General features: G+C 44.3%; 1 pseudogene; it reads left to right on the top strand.

Moving 5' to 3' along the window:
* The window catches only part of LOC144827885 (uncharacterized), an 83,181-nt pseudogene that overhangs the window by 40,337 nt on the left and 18,562 nt on the right, over window positions 1-24,282 (top strand).

Below are 24,282 nucleotides of genomic sequence, written 5' to 3'. Positions count from 1 at the left end.
GTTAACTGTTGAACTAGACAAATGTAAATTTACGCAAAACAAAGTTGTGTATCTAGGTCATTGCATCAGTCAAGATGGTATTAAACCCAAACAAGGTCTTGTTGAAGCCATCCGCAAGGCACCTTGTCCCACCAGCAAAGATGATGTAAGAGCATGCCTCGGTTTAACCGAATACTATTCAAAATTCATAGACAACTTATCAGAAAAGACGTACCACATTTAGCAATTACTCAAGAATAAAGTTAAATTCCATTGGTCCCAACTGTGCCAGAATGCGTTTGACCACATTAAAAAAGAAATAAGGGGTGTACCTTTTCTTAAAGGTGTTGATCCTAAAGCTCAGATTTACATTATAACAGATGCCAGCAACAAATGGCTTGGGGCTGTTCTCTCACAGAAGTACTCTGACAACAATGATTGGGTGGTAGCTTTCGCGTCTCGATCACTGACCATTTCAGAAGAAAGGTATTCAGTGATAGAACGTGAAATGCGTGCATGCTCATGGTCTCTTAACTACTTTAGAGTTTATGTCCGGGGTTACAATGTTCGTTTACGAACAGATCTCAAACTCCTTATGAAAATTCTTTCAGCGGCAGGTTTACAAAAGGTAAATTACCAATTCCAAGTATTGTTATTTGTGAAAACCCTGGATGTAGATTTTATCCCAAAGTGCATAGTAGTAGTGGATGCACTTTTAACGTGGGTGGGGATTTTCATATACCCCTGCCCAGGTGATTGGCTGGTAAAGGCTGTTGGAGAGTGATTTTACCATCCAACTTACTGCACAAATGTGCTATCTAAAAATAATAAGATACACGTGTGAAATGCAGGAACTGAGTCGGAGTGGCACCATTTATTTAAAGAACAATTTACACAATAAATGTCAAAAGCACATTATTAATCAAAAATAGTGCAAGCTAGTAGATAACAAGTGTCGGACACATCTTAGGTGAAAAGCTAAACCATGCAATTTTGTAAAGTTCAAAATCACGACAATGTAAGGAAAGGGAGAGGAAGAGATAGAAAGTTTCAAAGTATAATGAGCATTACAACCTCAATAAGAAAAGCTTAAAATAAAGCGTTTAACCGGGTGCACCAGCGGCGTGGAAAACACTGCAGAAGGTGGTCAACTAATGGACTGACGAGCCGATCTTTTATACACTTTTAATGGAGAACTATTGTCCACAGAATCAATTCATTAGCAGGTGCTTTGACCGGAGAACATGACACACTTTGGTCACTTCTTGGAAATATTAAGAAGGCAAAAGTGACAGTAAGGTGTAAAAATGTATTAAAAGGTCAATTGATGACCGTAGATCTCTATGAAATTGAACATTTATCCAAAATGAGTTGCGTCACTTCTTGGAAACTTTTTAAGAAAGCAGAACTTAACAAAAAGGTTATTCACTAGGTCAAGTTGCTGTTTTAAATTTGTGAAGCAAGCAGAAAAACATTAGATGTGAAGAAATGCAATGTTCCAGCTAGCCCCCACCTGATTCTTACCCCATTGTGTTTCTCAATCTAACAAATGTTTCTTATTTGTGCTACTTCATCGTTATGTGCAGAACAGAAGTGCACATCAAGGACAGAGGTGTGCAGTGGGGCTTGGGGACCTCTTTACCAAAAAGACAGTGGCTGAGTTCATATCTTTGCAAGAGAAGTATCTGTAGTCCGATTAGGGAGGCAGAAGACCTACCGTCTTCAGTGAATGTGTGGGGGCAGTAAGGGCAATTTTAGCAAACCCCTATATGTTGGCTGGCAGGGCTATTTAAGACCCTCATGTTTCAGATGTGGGACAGAAATGGCTAAGGCATTATATGGTAAAACGAGACCCTGCTTGATTCCCTCCTCTTTTTCATTCTTGAACAAAATTGTTACATCATACCTTGTAGGCCCTACTTCTAGTTGGTGTATCCCAGGGGTGTCCTTTACATTGGAATATTGGCACATTTGGAACCTTGGTGTAGGTAATGGCTGATCTATATTTGAATCCAATCTCAGTTGGTATCTACTAGTGGTCAGTTTGGTGCTATTGACTTGGCACTGCATTGAATGTAGTCCTGTCTTTGTGACCTCTGCTACTTCTGTAAGTGCGAAGTTATCCTCATTCCCTGTTCTAGCCTTCTTCCTACATATATTCTTTCTGAATCTTCCCTATTGCTACAAAATTCATACCTACTAATTTACTACCACCATTTTTTAGCAAAATGACAGAACAACTGCACTGCACAACAAAGGAGCAACAGCACACTGAAAGCCGGTAACAAAAGCTTTTAGAATGGCACAGCCACAAATGTATCCAGTCAACGTTCAACCAATCCGTGGCTGTGTCTGCTATGGCACCCCCTCCAGCAATCATTTTCTTTTCTATGTTGTTCAAGTCCTCGATGGCCTTGGTGATGGGACACCACCTCAATATCATGGGTGCATGGAACCCCACAGAAGCAGCAAATCACATAAATGAGTTGGAATTTAGGGCTGTTTTCTTAGCACTGATGGTCTTCCGCACTCACAAAACGGAAGAACTGTCCAGATCCACACAAACAGTCCAACCATCATGTTTTGCCCGAACAAGTGGTGGGGCGACCACGGGTCTTGGGAATGGGAGTCCAGCTTGCTTGTACTCTCGAAACTGGCCAAAAAAGCCAGACGAGTGGTTACTTAAAGATCAAGTACTGCAGGGAGTGTTTCAAAGGTGAGGCCAGCCAATGATAGATCTCTTTATGACATCAGGATACACGAAATGGCACAACTTAGCATCCAGATACCCACATTATCTTTCAAGAGGGAATTGCCCTATCAAAAGATTGGCCAGGGATATTTGCATATGCCTTAACCTCAATTCCACTGACTTCACGGGCAATAAGAAAGTGCAAGCAGTGAACAATTACTCAAATCCTGAAAGTGCCACAATGGGCAAGACATATGTGGTTTTTGGATCTCCTAGAGATGTCATGGGGAGCAAAAATAGAACTACCACACTCACAAGACCTCCTCAGAATGGAGAGGTATGCCACATGGAACTAGAAAACCTCAGACTGGCAGCATGGCTCATAAAGACTGAGAATTTGGATACTTATGTCTCCCTAAGAGAAGCACTGAGATCCTGAGGGAGGCCGGGAGGTACACAACCAGAAAATGCTGTACATTCAAGTGGAATAGATATGATTACTGGTGCAGTAGAGAGGAATTCCTATAGGCTAAAACACAGGACACCACAGACATTAGATACCTTATTTACCTTTAAGATGAAACCTGAATTATGCATTCATCAAGGGCCTCACGGTGGCAATTGTCGCATGCGGTAGGGAACAAACGGGAAGAAGCCTTTTCACTGCACACATAATCGGAAGATTCCTGGAGGCTAGCACCAGTACGGGCAGTACCCACAACTATATACAACTTAAAGTTCATGCGGATCTAGCACATGAAGGAATCATTTGAACCGATGCATAAGCCTGAACTCAAGTATTTGACATTAACAACTATATTCCTAATAATGATCACCTCATTACAATGTCAGGGAGTTGCAGGCGCTAATTACAGAGGAACTGGCAAACACTCAAGAACAAGATGTTTTTATTTACATGTTTTTATTGGCATTTAAGTATTAGAATGCAATTTTACAAAAAAGAGCAGGAGCTTTCGCCCCAATCACACAGCGGGTATCATCTTCACGGATGAGCCTCATTACTACAAACATAATTCCGGTATCCATTCGGCTTAATGTCAAGTGACGTTATCAAGTGCCCACGGACCATTTTCTATTCACTTGGAACGCTAGCAGAACTTCAGATTACATATAAAAAAAATACACTTTATCGGTTGTAGTCAGTGACGGAACTGATACATATATCCGTATTCTTAGCTGCTCCATGTTATGATATGTTACTGGCTATTTCTAGAGCACACGTTCACGGGGAGGTCTCTTGGAGCTAGGTACTGATGTCATGAAACCCTTGTTACTGAAAAACCTGTGTAAACAGCCAACTCTTCAGGCGTTGCCTATATTTAGTGTACTGGGAGGACTGCCTAATTTCCAAGTGGAGAGTGTTCCATGCTCGAGGGACTGTGAAAGAATGAATGAATACGCACTTATATAGCGCATGTCTACCCATAGGGCATCCAAGCGCATCCCGTCACCACACTCATTCAACAGTAATCAAGCAAAAAGAAAGGTCTTCAGCTGTTTCCTAAACCTAAGATGATCAACTTCAAGGCGAATGGTATCAGGAAGCTGATTCCAAAGCCTGTCTGCGTTATAGGAGAACAGCCGTCCTCCAGTCCGAGACCGTTTAACCTTTGGAACTGACAGCAGTTGTTTATTGCTAGATCTCAGAGTCCTCTTGGTGTCTTATAACTGCACCAAGGGCTGCAACAAGGCTAGCCCTTTACCCGAGATGCACTCAAGAGAATGTGCAACCTACAATCCTCTGTTTCTTATAGGTGGGGTGACCAGGTAGAAAAGGGAAATGGATCTCAGTTCTCTTGTCGGATGATATTTTACAATCCGCGCTTTCACAAATCTTGGGCAGCTCATATGTAATGCCTTGAATGCCATCCAGCATATATTGAACCTGGATCTTTGCGCAATAGGCAGCCAGTGAAGTCCATAGCATCCTCGTCATACGAGAGTCGTGTCTGTGGATACATACATGCTGTTGACAGCAATCAGAATGAGAAAACATCAAAACAGTTCTAATAGAACGAGAATACAAAAACACAGTCGTCCGGTGGGCATATAGGGGTTGGTGACAAAGAAACGCGTAGCAGGAGGCCTAACATGTGTGTAGAGTGTCTTGCGGGTGGCAAGAGTGTGGTGGGGGAATAAAATTACATTCTGTCGACTCAAGCAGGACACCTCTCACCTTGCAGAGACCAGTCCACTACTGGATTCTATAGAATCCATGGTTGACTGTGTGCATCATGGCATCAGGTGCAGTAGGGTGTCTGGTGTCCCAGGCTCGGAGTGCTTTTGCCCAAAGCATCGCTAACGGACGGTCCCTTATTTCCCGGGCATCTTCCCTAATTAGGGCCCTCTCTTCCACACTGGCCCATGTATCAACATCACTTTCCCAGGCATTGACTGTGGGGCTCGCTTTGGTCATACACTTCGGGGCTATGCGCCGTTTTGCAACTGATCAATGCAAGAACCACAAATCTAGTGCCTATCTTGCAAGCCTTGGGCCTGGGGCATAGTCCGCGAAGGCAAACATCTACCATACAAAGGAGTGAGTGCTCCAGAACCCAATTACGTGGCAATTACAGCTTCCCAGAAATCCTGGAACTCTGGGAAGTCCTACGTCCTATGCGTAAACCCAACATCTGGTCCCTCGCATCTCAGACAGTCCCGGTGTTCACTTCCATACATAGCCTGTAGTCGGGGGTCAGGTACGTCATGTGCAAGTAATTGAATTGGACATATTTGAAACTGGCGTTTCTGGAAAGGTGCCTTGGGCTCTCCATACACCTATTCTATATCTGCCATGTCCCTAGCGAGTGACACCTGTCCCGGGTCCCAGACAGCAGTTTTGTGATCATGTCTAGTTGTGCTCTGTAGAGCCATTTCACAAGTTGTGTCGGACCCAGAGTCCCCAGCGCTTGTAGTACACCATGGGTATCCGGTTCTGTAAGGCATAGTAGGTCAATAACTGGCTGGAAGGCAGGCCGCACGGATCTATGAGGTCATTTAACAGAAGAAGTTCCCTCAGCTGGAATCAGTCACTGACTGTTACAAGAGCAGCCATTGTCCTGTCAGCCAGTTGTATGCTTATACAAGGACAAGATGTTTATGAGAAAAGGCCACAATTCCTCCCAAACGTCGTAACACGTTTTAAAGCTAACCAATTAACTTGTACATTCAGCTACCTGGGATTTTTCAGAACCCAAAGACGCAGGCTGAGAGGGCCTTACAGATGTTAGATGCTAGAAGGGCAATAATGTATTACCTATTGGAAATAAAGCTAATCGGTAAGCAAGCATAGTTTCCTTTCCACCAGCTACCAAAGGTTCACCCAGGTCCAAAGGAACCATGGCATGAGGGACAGCACAAATTATATAGACATGTTACAAAAGAGCCTGAGTGACATTGAAGGAGGCCAAAGGCTCATTCTATAAGGAAAAAAGGGCACACCAGTTGCCTTCACAAAACACTATTGTTTGGACACTCAAACAAAGGGAGAGACCCAGGTGGGACAGAATTTTGTAACGCACCCGTTTGGAACACGCACTCATTTCATTAAATTCTCCGGGAGCATGAGAATCCAGGAAAGATTCACACTGCAAAACAAAATTTCCCTCTTGGAGTAGTTTTGCACCTTCAAGGGTTTTCTGCATTTACATGCGTTGCACCTACCTCCCCAGAAATGAGACGGATCAAGCAGGCGAAATCAACAGTACACAAAATGAAGTGGATGGGAGGTTCACACACCAGTTAGTCACCAATGAGAAAAAAGAATCTCAAGATGGCGATTATGCATAAGAAATTCCGTGGTGCATGTTTGACATCACAGAAAGAGACCTTCCACCAAATGGTGGTTGACTTTGCCCGCAGTGGGGTACAGAAAAGTCACAGTATTGGACCTAAACACTAGATGGGGGAATAATGCACAACATGTGAATCCAAAGGGCAGTTGCTTACTATACTGTGCAAACAATGTGCTATTGCTGCAATTCTCAGCTTCTGTGCGAGACAAAACATTTTCAGAAAAAGTCTCCATGCTTCTAGCTTTTTTTTTTTTTGAGGTAACTGCGGTGAGCACTATTAATTGGAAGGATATCCTCTCTGCATGAGAAGTACGCATTGTAAACCCAAAGATTAACCAATGGGGTGAATGATGTAATGGACCTATTGAGATGCCTAATGTTTATTTGTCAGAGGTTCTAGTGTGTCCGAGAAGAACACAGTTGCGTGCTTAAGTTTACATTTTCCTACTTTTGAAAAACAGCTTGTGGTGTAATAAACTGGCTGAAATGTAAATATCACAATTTAGGAAAGTTGAAGATATTTTTGGACCTAGATATTACATGTTATAAACATATACATGCAACCTCTGTTCAAAGGGTATAAAAAATATAATTTGGTTTTATTGCTACAAATAATTTTTACAAAATGTACACATTAAAAGACAATACATATCCTCTATATTCAATTTTGCACTGCGATCTGGCAAAATAGATTGAAAAATCAATTCTTATATTGACCCATTGTCAAATACATTATACAGTGTCAATAATAAATATCTTTGAGATTAAGAGGTTTACAACAATTCAATTTTTATCAAAACATGTACTTAATTACTAACTGATCACTTCATTATATACAGAGGGCATTCATTTCTGGCATGGCTCTTGAAAATCTGTGTCCTACGCGCGTTTCTGCTGTATGCCTTCATCAGGAAGCCATGTACATAATCAATGAAAAACTAAACAAGGTGCATGTAAATACAAAACATATATGTTAGACAAAAGGTCCTACTAGATTTTTAAATGCCCAAAAGTTGGATCTGAACACAAACTCAATCAATTAAGATTTTAAAACACTAATTACAAATCAATCATAGATACAATAAGCACGTAAAGCAAAAATGCACTTACTATAATCTCAAAGGTGCTTCGATCCAGTCACCAAGTGCCAAAAGAAACTTGAACGTTCAAACACCCAGGTGTCAAAGTTGGAATAGAGAAGTGATTTCCCAAATAGTGAAAAGAAGAACTCAACTGAGATCAAAGAGTCCTGAAGTTGCAGATGAATAAAGAAAACATTTGAATATTTACAGGTCTGGTCTCCCAAAACTATCAGATTATACTCAAGCCCATTGTTTTTTTTTTAATAAAGTTGCATCAATAAGCAACAACATGCCATGGTCCAACATCACACGTAAACGACCTTCAAGACCACGAAGCACACACTCTGAATGTCTCACACAGCCATTATGCCAACAACCCGCGTCGGGCAGGCAGCGGTAATATTTAGGACCCAGTGGTTATACAACCAGATTCTCAGCTTGATGTCCCTGGTGGCTTAACACAAATGTGACCCATGCGTTCTGCAGTCAAATAGCACAAAAAACAATTTCGATGTTCCGGGGGATTGCAACGTGTCTCAAGTCCATTGTTATTGAGCGGTGTTGTGAACTAAAGTTGTTACCTCGTAAAGTCCGACAGAAGAGCTGACTTCTGGGATGATAATATGATGGACCTCAAACCTGATATAGGCTACCAGGTTCTATTAAAAAACAACTAGAAATGAGAAAATTGAAGCATGGCAGGGCTGTACCGGCAAAACATGCATGGCGGTATGAGAATTGCAACTATGCGGGGTAGATTACCTCTCGTTTACTAGAACCAGGTTGGATCTAAGCTGTAGAAATCATTCGGTCCAAAGGTGGGTAGCCAAGTAAGAGACAGTAACAATGCCGGGCAGTATATGGCTGTGGTCCACTGCATTTGGAGACAATAAAAACGTTTTAAGGCGTTACAGTTTACATATACACTGAACAGATACGTGTGTAAACCTGGTCTCTATCATTAGTTCACCACTCATTAACAATGGCCGTTATACTGGCCACCATTTATATACAAGGTGCAAACCCGCCTGAACGTTGACACTTGAGACTGATACAACATATTATTACTAAATTAGTTTCAGCCTGGATTAGATATTCCCGATGTTGGACTTGGCCCTCTTTGCAGGGTCATTCCTGAACTTTTTGCCTTCCTCCTTTATTTTGTCTGACCTGTTTTTGTTGGTTTTATGACTCTGGGCACTTTACCACTGCTGACCAGTGCTAAAGTGCATATACTCTCGCCTATTGTAAATGAATGTATTAATTGGTGGTTCCATGATTGACTATTTGGTTTACTTGTCAGACCCTAGTACAGTGCACCAGGAGTTCCGAGGGCTTGTAAATTAAAATGCTGCTCGTGGGCTTGCAGCACTGGGTGTGCCACCCACAGAAGCAGCCTTTTTTTTTTTGGTCCTCATTTTCTACCCTGGTCATACCGTTGGAATCAGAAGAGAGCGACACACTGCCTCAGAGATCTGGAAAGGAAGGCTAGTATTATAACCGGCCTTACCGATCAGTGATGTTACAATCTCCAAGACCCACAATCGTAGACCATAGGGGAAATATTTTGCTGCACAGGTATACCTGCAACCAGGTCGAGGTCTGACAAGTCTGGGTATGCCAACAGAGAAAAGGAAAACCGAAGGCAGCATAATCATTGGACCAAAAGGGGGGGGTGGGGGGGGGACCTAAAAAAATCATGTGGTTCAAAGTTGGTTCCACTTCAAAAGGTGCCAAAAAGCTCTTTTGTTTGGGTTTCCTTATCTCAATAAGTCAAGTTTTGAGACCTGCAATATTGATGTCTGCCAGTCAGAAAAAGAGGGTGGTATTAAATTCTTCCATTTTTTTACTAATTTCTCTCCTAGCCAGAAGGATAGAATAAAAAAGATGTTTGGAAGGGCCCATAACCCCCTCCATAACTCCAAAGATTACCAGTCCAGGATTTATCGTAATCTGGCGACCCATAGAAGTTGAAAGTGAAGTACTTATTGAGTCCCAAAATTGAGATAGAAATGGACATTCATAAAACATATGTAAGTCCGAGGCAACTATCTACTAGAAGAGCCTTTGTGGCGAATAATAAGCCCTATGCAGAGTGAAGAGATGGCTTCTTCGGAGCCATGCTGGTTTAACAGTATCCCATAGTAGCTTGAAAGAAATAAGCCAAAGGCTTCCCACATCGAGGTCTGGAAAGGAGCTCCCCCAAAGTTTCTCGGCCAGTTGAAATTCGCCATTTATCTCCTCTAAAATTGAGTGGTACCAGAATGAAATCTCCTTTTCAGCTGGAATTTGATTGAGAAGTTGAGACTCCAGATGGTTATCAGCCCCTAGTGGGAATCTAGACTTGATGGTGGATTGTGCATGCGCCCAGCTAGCTATCTGTAAATATTTAAATCTTGAAAGATTAGGGCCGATTCTAACGCTCAGAGATTCCCATGGTATCAATACTCCCTCAACAAACAGATCACCCCAAACTTCCAACCCAGCCTCTCTCAAGGGCACGGCAAGGCTATCCTCGAGCCAACTCGGGCCCCCAGGTAAATCCCACAAAGGAGCCTTACTTGAAAAGTATCCTCATTTTATGGTGCTGCTAACCTTGGCCCATGTTCTAGCCATGCCCTGCAGGACCTTCAGTTTTATTTATTTTTAAAATTTGGGATCTCCAAATTTAAACAGAAACCCCTCCTGTGCTAAACTAGCCCCACTAAGCATAGCCCTAAACATGCAGCCAATCCCGATGTTGGTAGGTGTTTTCAATAGCATACGGGAGTGGGTGAGTTGAAATGCCCAAGCGTACAGTTGAAGGTCCGGGGCTGCTAGCCCTCCCTTTTCTCTTCGATGCCTTAGATTTTTTCCAGGCGATTATAGGTGTACGATGAGCCCAGATAAATGAATGAATGTCACTCTGTAGTTTGACTGAAAATAAAGGTTCAAAATAAAGAGGAATAGTATTAAACAAAAAAATGATCTTTGGTAGAATGGTCATCTTTACAAGGTTAACCCTTCCCAGGATGGACAATGGCAGCGACGACCAAGATCTAATGAGTTTACGGCAATCTTTCGCTATAACGGAAAAGTTAGTCTCAACAATTTCATTAACATCTTGAATGATTTCTATACCCAGGTATCGCATTCTTAAGCTAGGCTGGACCCCTACGACTAGCTCCTTATGGTTCCAGGTCATAATCTCAGTTTTTGAGGCCTTAACCTCATATTCCTGAGATTTCACCAAAATTCTGGGCCAATTTGATGACAGAAGGGAAAGCTGTACTTAATTCTGAAGAAAAGATCAAGATGTTGTCCGTGTACAGGGCCACCCTCTTCTCCCATCCCCTTTACCCAAAAGGCTTGATGTTAATATCGTCCCTCAGCCGTTGTGCGAAGGGTTAAATATATAGGTCGAACAGGAGAGGGGAGAGAGGGCAGCCCTGACGTGTTCCCCTTGTGATGTTAAATGGGTCAGTCAGTGATCCATTAACCAGAAGACAGGCTGAAGGGTTCTGATAAAGCAATCTTACTGATCGGCAAAATCCAATTCCAATGTTGAACTTACCCAAGACCCCCAACGGTATGACCAATTCACCCTGTCGAAGGCCATTTGTGGCGTCAAGCGTGAAAACAGCCAAGGGTAAACAAGCAGAAGATGCAATATTGATAGCCCCTATAAGATCATAAGTCGACTCAGAGTTGCCAGCCTTTAACGAACCCCTCTGGTCTTGATGTAGGATGCCTCCTGCGACCGAGCCCAACCTGTTAGCCAAAATAGAGGCAAAGATTTTATAGTCAGCGTTTAGAATGGAAATTGGTCGACATGACCCACAAGACGAAGCTGATTTACCCGGTTTTAAAATTAGAGTTATTGGTGCATTATCTCAAGAAGTTGGTGGCGATGTCCCTTCCTGAAGAATCTGGTTAAATAAGGAGGTTAAAAAGGGGGCAATCGCCTGCTCCAGGACCATATAAATCTCAGCTGGAAGGCCGTCTGGGCCCGCCGCCTTCCCAGACTTACTGCTCAAGATAGCTTTTTTGACCTCGTCCTGTGTAATCGCTTGATCTAAAGAAGCCAATGGTTCCGAGGTCAGTGATGGCAAAGATATCTCATTCAGCCACTCATCAATAGAATCCTAATTAATGCACTTATCCTCGTTATAGATGCCTTTTAAAAATAACCGGAAGTTTGTTCTGATATCTTCGTCTGAGGAGTAAACCACGTTATCGTGAGTAATAGAACTAATGTTGTTCCGGACCTGGTCGGTCTTAGATTTCCAGGATAAGAGTCTCCCTGCGCCCTCTCCATATTGAAAGTGGGCGATTTTATTGGCTTCCTAGAAAAAACAAAATGCAAAAACTTAGAGACGTTGGCGCAAATACTACGATCCTAGAACTAAATCACTATACAAAGCTGCCCTAAGCAAATATCATTCATTATGCAACATCGCCCGATCAGAGCACGCGATCTAACCGTCTTACATGCACAAAACCGCTCAAAAGCACTTTTCAAAGTTGTGAAGGAACCTTCGGGTGCCACCTGTCAGCCTAAACCCCCGTGCCTGGACTCCAAGCAATGTGATGTCTTAGCAATTTTGTTGACAAAGAAATCAGCTAATATCTATCCTGACTTTGATAAACAGACGACTATGCTGATAAACTCAGAATCTGATAGCCTCCCAAAACAACACCTCCCCCAGGAAATCAGCCCAGCCAACAGCGACACCTGCTTAGATATATGGACCCCACTTGACATTTCCACGTTCCACAATATTCTTAGCAGTATTAAATCAGGGTCCCCCAAGGATCCGATTCCCCTCCCGGTACTCCAAACATTAACCACTCTACACTCAATCTAGTCATGGAACTACTTAATACTTCTTTAACTGAAGCTAGGGTCCCGGCAGCCTGGAAGCATGCCATGATTGTGCCCCTGTTGAAAAAGCGAACGCCGATCCAGAGGCATCATCTAACTTTCGCCCCATCTCTCTTCTCCCAGTCTTTTCCAAAATTCTGTAGAAACATATGAACATCCAGCTTACAAATTTCACGGAGTCACAAAATCTCCTACACACGTCCCAGTGCGGTTTCAGGGCAGGATTCTCTACGGAATCAACACTTTTGGGTGTCACTGAAATTATCCGCCAACAGGTCGACAAAGGAGAAACCGTGGCACTTATTTTACTAGATCTAAGTGCCGCGTTCGACACGGCTTCCCATTCTATCCTCCTCAACACCCTCCATTCCTGTGGTATCACTGGCCTGGCACTCAAGTGGCTATCCAGCTTCCTATCAAACAGGACCTTCCAAGTTTTCTCCTCCACCGCCAATTCCAAAACTCCTGTATCACAGTATGGAGTCCCCCAAGGCTCCATACTGAGCCCCTTGCTCTTCAATATATACGTCAGCCCTCTGGCTACAATAGCTGAGCAAGCTGGGCTCACTCTCTTCTAACACAAATTCCAACACATCAGCGATTCGATCTGGACTAACAGACATTGCTGAATGGATGCAGGCCAACAAATTAAAACTTAATGGTGGAAAAACCGAACTTCTCCTATTCGGGAACAATAAAACCCTTTGGGGCCCCCACCATTGGCCACCACAGATGGTCTCACCCCCGCCCCCCTCCCAATCTGCCCGCAATCTCTGTGTCATTGTCGATGACCAACTGACAATGAAGCAACAAGTGGTCAAAGTAGCTTTCACTTGCTTTGCCATCCTCAAATGGCTCAGGAAAATCCTCTGGATGCTCCCTCTGTCCACCCAAAAAACTGTAGTCCAAGCCCTGATAACATCCAGATTGGACTACGTTAATGTTCTGTACTTGGGCGCAAGTAAGGAAGTGCTACGCAAGTTACAGGTCATACAGAACTCTGCTGCTAGATTACTCTGCAAACTTCCCAATAAAACTGCTATCTTAGCCTCACTACGTGACCTTCACTGGCTCCGAATTGACAGTCGTGCCAAATTTAAAGCCCTATGCTACATGCATAAAATCAACTCCGGTATAGCACCCCACTATCTAAAGACCTTAGTGCACCCTTATCGCCCCCCGCCTTCTTCGATCCTCCAGTCAACACAAGTTCCAAGTCCCTAGGATCAGACGAGCCAGAATGGGTGGACGCTCCTTTTCCGATCTTGTTCTCTCACTCTGGAACTCTCTTCCCAATCACTTAGGCACTGAACAACACTATCTCAAATTCCGCAAAGACTTAAAAACCTAGCTTTTCAATCAGTAGTCCCCCTATCACTCTAGTGTCCTAGCCTTTCATCCTACTGTGTTCTATAGCGCCGGGAAACCTTTGGGTAGCTGTGCGCTGTACAAATGTAATAATAATAATAATTCCCACCTTTGTAGGACACGTGCATTCAGCACAGTCGAGGTCCCTCTTTACTCGGACCAATTTGTTTTGTAATTCTTGTAGAAGGATAGGCGAGGCGGCTGATTGCAAATCGATTTCCCTTTGAAGCCTGCCTATTTCAGCCTCACTTGAGGATTCCTCCTCTCTATATATCTTCCTCCTATAGGAGACCCTGATAGTAATTTGGCCCCTAAGAAAGGCTTTAAAAGAGTCCCAGACAACTCCTGGAGTGGCCTAGTCAATATTAAGATTCATAAAGCATTTGCTTTCCTTTACCAAAAAAGAGATCTTGTCTTGTGTTGAAAGCAGTGAACAATCAAACGACCAGCTTCTAGGAGCTGCTTTAGGAAAACCTGCCATTACCATCGATACAGCTCAGTGGTCTGACAAATGTGAGGGTAGAGAAGTGATATTTTTTACTACACTTTTTAGTGTCTGGCTAATCAAGACAAAATCAATCGCGTCTCCTCCGCCCTTGATGGAGCCCGAAGAGCTGCCTCGAGTGACCTGGAGAAGGCTCCAAATCCTACGCCTCCTACAGAGCTCCAGGGCGGCCGCTCTCCAATGCAGCAGACCACGCTGCCGTCCCGGCATCAAACCAGACGAGAAAGATACCGCCTCCTCCAAACACATGGAAGACCGGATAGTGGAGCACAGAGACAGCAAACAGACCCGTGAACCAGGGCGGACCAGGGCAGACCTGGTCAAACACTCAAGCCCCCGCTATACCGCCGAACGCTGAGACCGCCTATCCCAACAGCGCGCCCAGACAGGGTTCACTGAAAACCTCTCATCCAGTATTCCAAGAAACTTTTCGAGAGAAAGACCCTCAAAAAGGCAAGTAACAAGTATTCCTCCTATTTTATATCGCTACAGGCACCCTGAGCTTTTAAGTGTGAAAAAAGAGCACTACGAGAGCCCGGATTTCAGGAGCACGGTGGCAGCTCAGCTTGCTGGCGCCATGTTTCCCCGTGACGCCCACCCAAAGAAGCAGCCTTCTAAAATGTGTCTAAGGTCTGCAATTGCAGAACCTGCATGCAGTCTGGTACTGTCATGCTGACTGGGCAAGTGCACCCACTTGCCAGTCCCTAAACCATCCTTTTTCTTCATATCAGTCACCCCTATAGTAGGCCCAAGGGCAGGGTGCATTGTAAGTATGAGGTACGAGAAGCCCTGATGTGTGTGGCATGTCCTAATATTGAATTACAACCATTTTTGTTTTTCACTATTGCAAGGCTAACTGTTCTCCATAGGCCAGAATGGGCTGTTAGATTATTACATTTTATAATCCTAACGGACTCAGAGAACATGGTAGAAATTCAAGTTTATATGCCTGGACTCAGAATGATAAAATACATCTTTTAGTGAAGTTGGTTTTAACATTCTTTGTTTGAGAATACCACTTTTAGAAAGTAGGTGTTTTCTTGTCTAACTATCCAAAGCCTGCCTCTGCTAGGTTGTGTATTCCCTTGTCTGGTTTTGTGAGCGACAGGGCTGGGGGATTCCAAGAGACAGGATGAGTCGGCCCAATGGTGAATAGAGAGATCTGCATCTAGATGGGAGGGAGGAGTTGCAACTGGGACCTGAATAGGACTGTGCCTGCCCCCCACAGTGCTGGCTCCACCCCCTGTGGTGAGTCTGATATCTCGGACCTGCACTGTGAAAGGAGAGAAGGAATCAGGTCAACAAAGTGCTCCAGAGCTGTGCTTTCCCTCCACAATGCTGGCTCCACCTCCTGGAGTGAGGCTGAAGTCTGCCCTGCACACTGAAAGAAGAGAAGGAGTCCTGTCAACAAAGTGCTCCAGGACTGTACTTGCCTTCCACAATGCCTTCTCCACCTCCTGTGGGGTGTCTGATGTTTCTGCCCTGCACTGTGAAAGGAAAGGAGAAGTCTGGTAAACAGAGTGCTTCAGAACTGGGTTGGACTGGGCAAAGGCCCCTCTCCCCTCCGAGAATAAAGGATTTTGGGGTATAAATATTAAATGTGAAATTAGATCACTCTTGGACTACAAGAAGAAACCTTTACTGAGGAGAGGACCCTGAAGAAACTGAGGAGAGACTATTCCTAAGCTGAAGTGCTGCTTAGGGGATTGGCCTGCAGTGGTTACCTGACTGCCAAAGGATGGAGAAAGGAACTTTGTGTACTTTGCTTTCAACTTGTGAAGGATCTCTAAGGGCTTGGAAAAGAGCTTGCCTCCTGCTGAAGTCTCAGGGACAACAGCCTTCAACCCCAGCTCCCCAGAGTTCTTTTGGAAGTGCCTGCTGCTGTTTTGGGCCTTCTGAGGGACTGCGTATCGCAAGGAGCCGAAGCGTGTCGCCACCGCTGCTGCTGCCGTCGCACTTCTGAACAGGGGTGTTACTGCTGGAGTTGTCACACTGCACCGCATCAGGAGAAGGGTCTCGCAACGAGGAAGAAGCGTGTCGCTGTGTCTGTTGCCGCCGTCGCACTTCTGAACAAAGGTGTCGCCGCTGGAACTGTCGCATTGCACCGCATCAAGGAACGCGCCTTGCATCCCACGAGAAGCGCGCCGCCGTCTAAGCTGCTGCCGTCACATTTCTGAACAAGGATGTTGCCGCTGTAGTTGTCGCATTGTGCGGAAGCTTCATGCAAATGAGGGAGAAGTATTGCAGCTGAAGCTGTTGCCGTCGCACTTCTGAACAAGGGTGTTGCCGCTGCAGTCCACGCATCGAACCGAGGACTTCTCGCATCCCCGGAGAAGCGTGCCGCATCTGGAAGATCTTCATGTCTTTATTTCTTTGCACCTGAACTTTGCCGCATTTCCCTCGCTGCGACATTGCTTGTCGTGGAAGCGCTACGCCTAGTAAGGTACATTGACGCAAAGTGTCGCATCTTAAGAACTGAACTGAACTAAGCTAAATCTACCATCTTAAAGTAACAGTATTGTGTATTTTGTCATTTATGGTCTTGTGGTAAATCTATATAAAGTATACTTATTTTTTATATAAAACCTGTGTGGTGTCCATCTGTACTGTTGTCACTGGGTTACTGTATGTGGTCACAAATTCTTTACACACTGCCTCTGAGATAAGCCTGTCTGCTCATGCCAAGCTACCAAGGGGGTGAGCAGGGGTTATTTTAGGAGTGTAATTCCCTTATCGTGACTAGAGGCAAGGGTCCCTATTTGTCACATGTACCTACCTGTGCCAACTAGAGACCCCTAAATCTAGAAACCAGACTTGGGATTTGGTTGGATCAAGATAGCCCTGAGGAAGTCGAGAGGTGAATTGCCCACTGACGAAACTCGTGTTGGCTGGCAAAGGACTCTGAACTAATAAAAGAAAGAACTTAAACATATATGGACTTCTGGATGACTTACAGTACTGTTTTTGTACACTGTTGCATATGCTTAGACTAGAGGCTTGTGTCAGTTGTTTAACCTCTTTGGTTTAAGGGATGCGGGGATAGAAATCCCTCCTTTTGAGCACCCTACAAACTAACATTTACGTACTAATATTTGTGCGCTTTGTCTTGAGCGATGAATTCCCTTATTCTCCCCTTAGCTTGTAAACTAATTAGACATAGATTAGTCATTGCTGATTTTCATTTACTTATGGAAGCTTGAACTGTAGAGTGGACTGTACTTTGTGCTTGCATCTAACAGACATACCCTCATGAGAATAACTCATGAAGAACTGGTTTGAGTTACAGAGAGGAGCATTTTAGTTATGTAAATCAGACTGTTTACTGATAACAATCTTAAAGATCCAGATTTTTGAATTGTAAACAAAGCTTTTCTACTTGCAGGTTATAGTCGGTATACACCTGTTACAACGCAACTTTTACTCCGCACTACCACTACAACGCGACCATTACTCCGCATACTATTACAACGCATTGCGCTGGGGGGCGCTCTAGGATAGGGAATAAGTTTAATTTTCTATCCAACACCTTCCCTAGTGTCCACGGGGACTGGAGTTGGAATAGAAAATTATACTTACCACTATCCAGCACCTCTAAGCGCTATGCGTTTTAACGGTATTCGTTGTAAAAACCGCGTTGTAATGGTACGCGGAGTAAAAGTATGCGTTGTAACGTCATACATCCGTTATAGTCACGGAAAACCTCTCATCAGAAAAAATATGTAACTCAATGACCAAACATCCTGATAACTCTGTGGGAAAAAAAAGAGAATAGTAAACTAACCACAGTTGGCTTGTGCATAGAGAATAAAAGTTGGACACAGCTTTATTAAATGTTGAAAATAACAACCAAGTAAGCAAGATACAGACAGGTGTCACTCCTGAGCTTGTTGTGCCAGAATCTGACCATCTGCAGGGTCCTATGGATGAAGGGAAGAGTCCAGTCGAAGTAACTCCCAGTACTCCCATCTCGTCTATGGTGGAAAGACAAAGTGAGATGGAAATGGAAACTGAAAAGGAATCGTCCGTCTCCGAAGATTTCTTTCCTAATGAACAAGGCTTCCTGGATTGGGACTTAGTAAGTCTGGTGTTCCAGAGCATTCACTAGTTAGTTCAAATGTTGAAATGGAAGATATTTCAAGAAGCAAAGGTAGAAGACAAGACCTCGAGTGTGAACCCAATATTTTAAACATTGCCCCCTTATCTGAAGAGGCCTATCCAACGCCTTTTGTGTCAGTGCCAGTGAAACAGATTAGGAACAATGATCATGAAGGTAGCACTGTGCCATGCCAGCCCTCTGACTGTAGTCAATCAATCAAAGACATTTGTATAGCGCACTACTTACTCGTAGGGTCTCAAGGCGCTTAGGGGGGGGGGTGCCGTTACTGCTCGAACAGCCAGGTCTTGAGCTTCTTCCTGAAGGAGAGGTGGTCTTGGGTCAGACGCAGGTCGGTCGGGAGGGAGTTCCAGGTCTTGGCGGCCAGGTAGGAGAAGGACCTTCCTCCTGTTGTCGCTCTACGGATGCGTGGGACGGCAGCGAGGGCGTGGCTGGCTGATCGGAGGTGGCGTTTGGGAGCGTAGAAGTTGATTCGGTTGTTGAGGTAGCTCGGGCCTTGATCGTGTAGGGCTTTGTGTGCGTGGGTGAGGAGACGGAAGGTGATTCTTTTGTTGACGGGGAGCCAGTGCAGGTCTCTCAGGTGCCCGGAGATGTGGCTGCTACGTGGGATGTCGAGGATGAGTCTGGCTGAGGCGTTCTGGATCCGCTGAAGTAAGGAACTCACCACTTTAACTGAAAATGCCTCCGTGTCACCTCATAGCATTTGCCCGATTCCCCGCGATCCAGTTGATGTCCATAATATTTCTGCTGGTTTAAGTCCCTCACTGAAAGGAACCTCTCGCCAGCCTAGTTCAGAAGAAGAGCAGCATCCAGTTGAGCCTGAGCCACTTGATGCCCTTAAATCACCTGTAACGAATGTTGATGTTCAGGCTGCATTTTCCAAGGCAATTGTATCTACTTTAACAGTGCCAAAGGGACATATGCCTTCTGCAGCAACCAATGTAGACACAGAAAATCATTTACAAGCTATATCAAGCATAGAGAAGGAAAACATAATTACCTGTTCTCCAAGTAATACTGTGTCTACTGCATCATTCAGAGATCTTGTTACCGGTTCAGAAACCGTATTTACTGTCATAGACTCCAGCCCTGTACAAACATCTGCTGGTGATGTTCCTTCCAGCAGCAGGCACTGATCCGAATAGATCCCTCAAGCAAAATGTCCTTAAACATCATAATCAGTGATGAAACATCTCATTCGGGGGATCCTGAGCTAAGCAAGGCTGTGTCTAGTGTCAGCGGAGACAATGTACCAACCATAATATGGTCTTTTCCAGGTAAAATGCAAGTCCAAAATCCAGGCACGCCCAAGAGTGCATCTGCGGAAGAGGCTGTAACCTCAAATAGTGTTTGCATCAGCACTCGCATGACTGATAATGGAACCTTCCGTGGTTCCGCGGATCCATGGTTACGTGGTGCATCATAGTCTAAAATTACCACTGTATCTGCCAAGAATCAATTCCAAGTTGAGACCCCTCCTCGACCAAAAAACATGTTTTCTGTGGGGCTGACTTTAGCTCCTAAAGGTAAGATATATTAAGTAATAAAATGTTATTTAGTACAGAATTTGGTCACCAATCTTTAAAGTTGTCATTTTATGCTGTGATAGGGCGATTTACTATATTGTTTACTATAATCCAGTCTTGTAATCTTTTGCTAAATTTTCAACTGTGGCTAAAAATAAGATTCGATGAATTGGGCTTTGTTAGGATCTGGTAGGTTGAGGTGTGTGACAATAGGTGCGGAGAGGCCAGCCTTCTTTTTTGGCTACTCTTACGGTTTGCTGCCTTGGCAGGGAATAATGCTGATGGTTCTATAATTATATTATAGGAGCAATGTGAAGAGCTCTTGTTTCCGAAAAGCAGATTCAACCACTTTAGTCGCTGCGCATGTGCACTGTACTGCAAAAAGGGGTGTTCGAGCAAAATTGATAATCCAATGAGACAGGAAAGAAGCGAAAAGCATTTTCAAGGTTGTATGTGCTTTCATTTTTACCTGGGGAATCCATAACCTGGTGAGGGATTGAATATTACTACTTTTGCAGTTGAGCTGTGTAGTGAGCTTCATTGAGGAAACTTATTGATACCAAGAAACATTCTGTGCACAAATGGCAGCATTATAGGCCATGTAATTCACGAGTAGGAGAAAAGTGGCGTGAACAGGCGGTTGAAATTGTTTAGTGGGATTCTCCATTGTGCTAGTGCTGGATAATTAAGGGTTCCTGCATTATTTTCCTGCACAGTACATTATAAGGAAGCTGCTTTTCAAGCAGTTGTCAGCAGTCATTCATAGGATGGCAACTAAATACCAGCTGCCGATTCTGTGATCTGTAAATCTGCTTGATGTGACTTCAGCTTAGCAGTATCATTTCCCAGCGGAGACTTACTGTGCAGTCCAGCGGTTGCATTCCTCTGCAGTAAATGAGCTTTTGTATCATTGAGCGGTTGTAAATGTGTGTTTCCAGTATTGGATTTTATATAGATTCTTTTGTTTGTATACATTCCCCATGGCTGATTGAAATCTTCCAGTAGTGGCTCATTTTTACAGTAAGTTGTGCTCACTTTAGATCCCTCCCTGTGCACCGCCCTTGTCCAGATTGATACCACACACGCGAATGCATAAGATGGACCTCTGACGCTTCATCTACTTAATCTGACCTAAAGAGCGATCATGTCTGCACATGTGGCTGGAGATTTGTAATGCATCATGGACCTGACCGAGTGGACTTTTAAACATTGATGGAACCTAAGATCAAGGCCTTGTTCTAGGCTTCTGCCAACTGTGGTTATAGGAACATGTCTAGGGGTGACCCCACCTGCTGTGGGTATACGGTCTGCATTCAGGCCATGCTGGTAAACAAATGAAAATGGAGGGAGGTGTATTTTGTAACTGAGCAGGAATATAAAAAGAAAGCTGGCCCTGTGGTTTACTGCACTGCGTGGACATGGAACACTGGAAAGTTTTTGCCAAGTGCAGAGGAAGATGCTGAAAGATGTTGGAAAGTCCACATCTAAGTGAGGATAGTGAAACAGCTAAGCTGAAGGAGAGGGAAAGGCAGTGCTTGAGGGAGACAAAAGATATTGACCAAGGGAGGAGAGCCCACACTTTACATGGAGTGTCTGAGGACTACGCTAGAGTGCCGAAGCAGATCCTTATTGAATGCAAGGAAAGGTCTCCTGGCACTCAGGAGTCTGAGAAGGACTGATGAATAGGATAATAGAAGTTAACCCCTTCATACCCGGGCATCCCACAGTATAGGGAGTGGGGAGGGCTGTGGAAATCCGGATTGTGTTGTATTACCTCATGCATGAGCAAGAGCCCCTATAAGAGTCAAACCCTAGCCTGTGGGGCCGGTATGAGTTTCCCCCAAGGATGGTCAATCTCCTGATCCCAAGGCTCATCACCATCCGAGACGCGGAGGAACAGTGTCGTTCAGGAGCAGTTTGACCATGTAATTTGAAGAAGAATATCCAGACTTCCTCTTCGTGCTGGTGAGTCTGAGCACCCGTAGGTACTTGGACACGCGAGTTCATTACATTTTGTTGTAAGAACTCTAGTGTGGATCACCATGTTTTATCAAAGTGGTGGAGTCTGCGCATTATGCTAGCTGTTAACTTTTCCATTCCTACTACCTCCCACAGCTTATGTAACCAATGCAACCTGGTCGGGACACCCCTGTACCCCACCTAGCCAGTATCACCTGTTTGGCTGCCCCCAAAAGCCAGCGTAATAGCTCTTCCCTGACATGATCCCAAGGGGAATGTTAGAGCGTTGGGGAGGCCAAGTAGTATGTAGCCTGGGAATCTCTGCAGATCGGTGTTGTAGGTAGCCTTTATGTCGGGTAGTCTGGAATCCCAGAAGGGCTGTATCTTAGGGCATTACCACAGCAGATGTGTCGGTGCCCAACTGACCGCACCGGCTCTAGCAATGAGCGTTTCCCCCCGACTTCCAGCACGCCACCCTGTCTGGGGTTCAGTACCAGTAATGCGCTATTTTAAGTAATATCTCCTTTCCTGCTGCACTGCAGGGGGAGGCTCTGGCTCTGTATACTATGTCCTGACATTCTTTTGGAGAGTATTCTCGTGTGCATTCTGTTTCCCACCTAAGTTGTGCTGGAGTTTTACTTCGCTGTGTGGTTGCAATAAAAAATGTGTATATATCTCAAAGTAAGCGTGTGTCTGAGTGTCTAGTTATAAACTATTTTTCAAATTTCGTAAAAGGGCATCCTGCGTGTACGCTAACTTGCGGTTGTGTAACCCAGTGCCTTAGGGCCAGGTACGGCCATTACATTGTTTTAGGTAGGCCGTAGCCAGCTGTCAGCTGGGAGAAGTCTATTCGTGCCACTTTTTTAACACATCTTTAATCTGCAGTAAAGTGCTTAGCATATATACCGGGCCAATAGAAATATCTTAGCACCGTCTGGGTTGTTTTTGCTGGACCGCTATGACCGGCTAAGAGATGTGAATGAGCAAAAAACATGATTTGCTCACGAAACCTTTGGGGAAATACCAATTGTGAAGGTTCTTCGGGCTTTCCTACTCGGTATAAAAAACCATTCTTAATTTGAAAAGAAGGGTAAGAGGGGGGTAATGTGGTATCCCTGGCTTGTTTCCATGCATTCTGGAGGGTGGGATCTTGGTTTTGTGCAAAGCGGAAGGTTATCTGATAAACATGGGGCTTGCGTGAGAAGAACGGAAGGGCGAGTTGTAGCCTTCCTCAAAGAATGTTTAAGCAAGACATTAAACACAGGCTTGTCAGTTCCTAGAAGTAACTGTTCTGAGAGGGTATCCATCACCCCTACCTTTGCCTGTACGGTAACTCCATTAGGCGTTGTAATAGGGATATTGGCTACGGGATAAATACGGACATCCCCGTGCACGCAGCGTGTAGGTATCTGTTTGTTAGGACAGAGTTGGCATTCCTTTACTAACATGCTGCGTACAACAGACTGCCTACATCCTGAGGCCAAAAGGGCCTTGACTGTTTGTCCGTTCAGGGTAAGACTTACAAACAAGCATTGAAAATGCAATAGGTCTCGCAGCATTAGAGTTAGTGCTTTTAGAATTGTTTATGGGTTTTTTTTGTAAATCTTTAGCATTTTTGTTTCCTGTAGCCAATGCTAAAGAATTTCAAAAAAAAAAAGCCATAAACATTTCTAAAAGCTCTGAAATGCAGTCTGAAATGCTGGATATATATTCAGTACAGATACACTATATTGTTAATGAAGACATAGGATATAATATGTTGTACTGTATACACACAATTAGATGGGTCAGTCAGGGTACAGCATGGGCTGAAGAATGAAGAAGGGCTGTGCATGCACCTCTGGCAATGAAGAGTGAGGTTAAGAAACAACCCGGGCACCACACTCAACCATTAGCAACACTGCTGCAGGCGGCCCGCCCATCAGACCCAACATGGCCACTACTCTTTAGAAACAAGGTAACACTTCTGGGAAAGTATTGTCAGGCAGACATGTCAGTAAATAGCTCACTGCTAGGCATGAAAAGTAGCAGTTGTGCAAACCTCAGCAACAGCCTGTAATTCCTCTTCGAGCCCGATAGCAGGGTTGCGTCGTCTGTAAAGACTACGTCTGGTGTCGGGAACAGCAGAGTGGACCTCCCTGAAATACACAGAGGAAGACCTACACTTTGGGGCTTTTCTGCAGGTGGAAATTTAAGAGCTATTTGCAGAGCTTTAGAATTATGTCTGTGCCTAAATCCTGTTCTGTAATGAAACGAAGCATCCGTATTATCAACACGCTGTACTTAACTGCTGATAAAAACGTCCCTGTTACCAATGACAGTTACAGTATGGTACTCGCGAGGATGTAGGCCTGAGCTGCCAATCACAGGATCTGAAG

The sequence above is a fragment of the Lissotriton helveticus genome, chromosome 4_1 (genome assembly GCF_964261635.1).
Source record: "Lissotriton helveticus chromosome 4_1, aLisHel1.1, whole genome shotgun sequence".
Classification (NCBI taxonomy): domain Eukaryota; kingdom Metazoa; phylum Chordata; class Amphibia; order Caudata; family Salamandridae; genus Lissotriton; species Lissotriton helveticus.
This window is presented reverse-complemented; position numbering and strand designations above follow the sequence as displayed.